This window comes from Chaetura pelagica, unplaced genomic scaffold (assembly GCF_000747805.2).
Source record: "Chaetura pelagica isolate M959 unplaced genomic scaffold, ChaPel_1.0 scaffold153, whole genome shotgun sequence".
Lineage (NCBI taxonomy): Eukaryota > Metazoa > Chordata > Aves > Apodiformes > Apodidae > Chaetura > Chaetura pelagica.
In genome coordinates, this window is record NW_009952707.1 from 603954 (window position 1) to 604167 (window position 214).

Below are 214 nucleotides of genomic sequence, written 5' to 3' on the forward strand. Positions count from 1 at the left end.
CCAAAGCTCTGCAGGAACTTTGCATCGAATGTGAGGTGATGTTAGTCCTGGTTCCTCTTAAAAAACATGTGTTTTGGTATTTTAGCACCCTCTGACTGACTAAAATACAGAAGCAGGCCTTACAGGTGGCCCAGATGACAGGTTCTTCCCACAAATCCTTATCTACCTTTTCAACAACCTAACTACCAGTTATGCTTCCTTTTCTGCTCTCTTT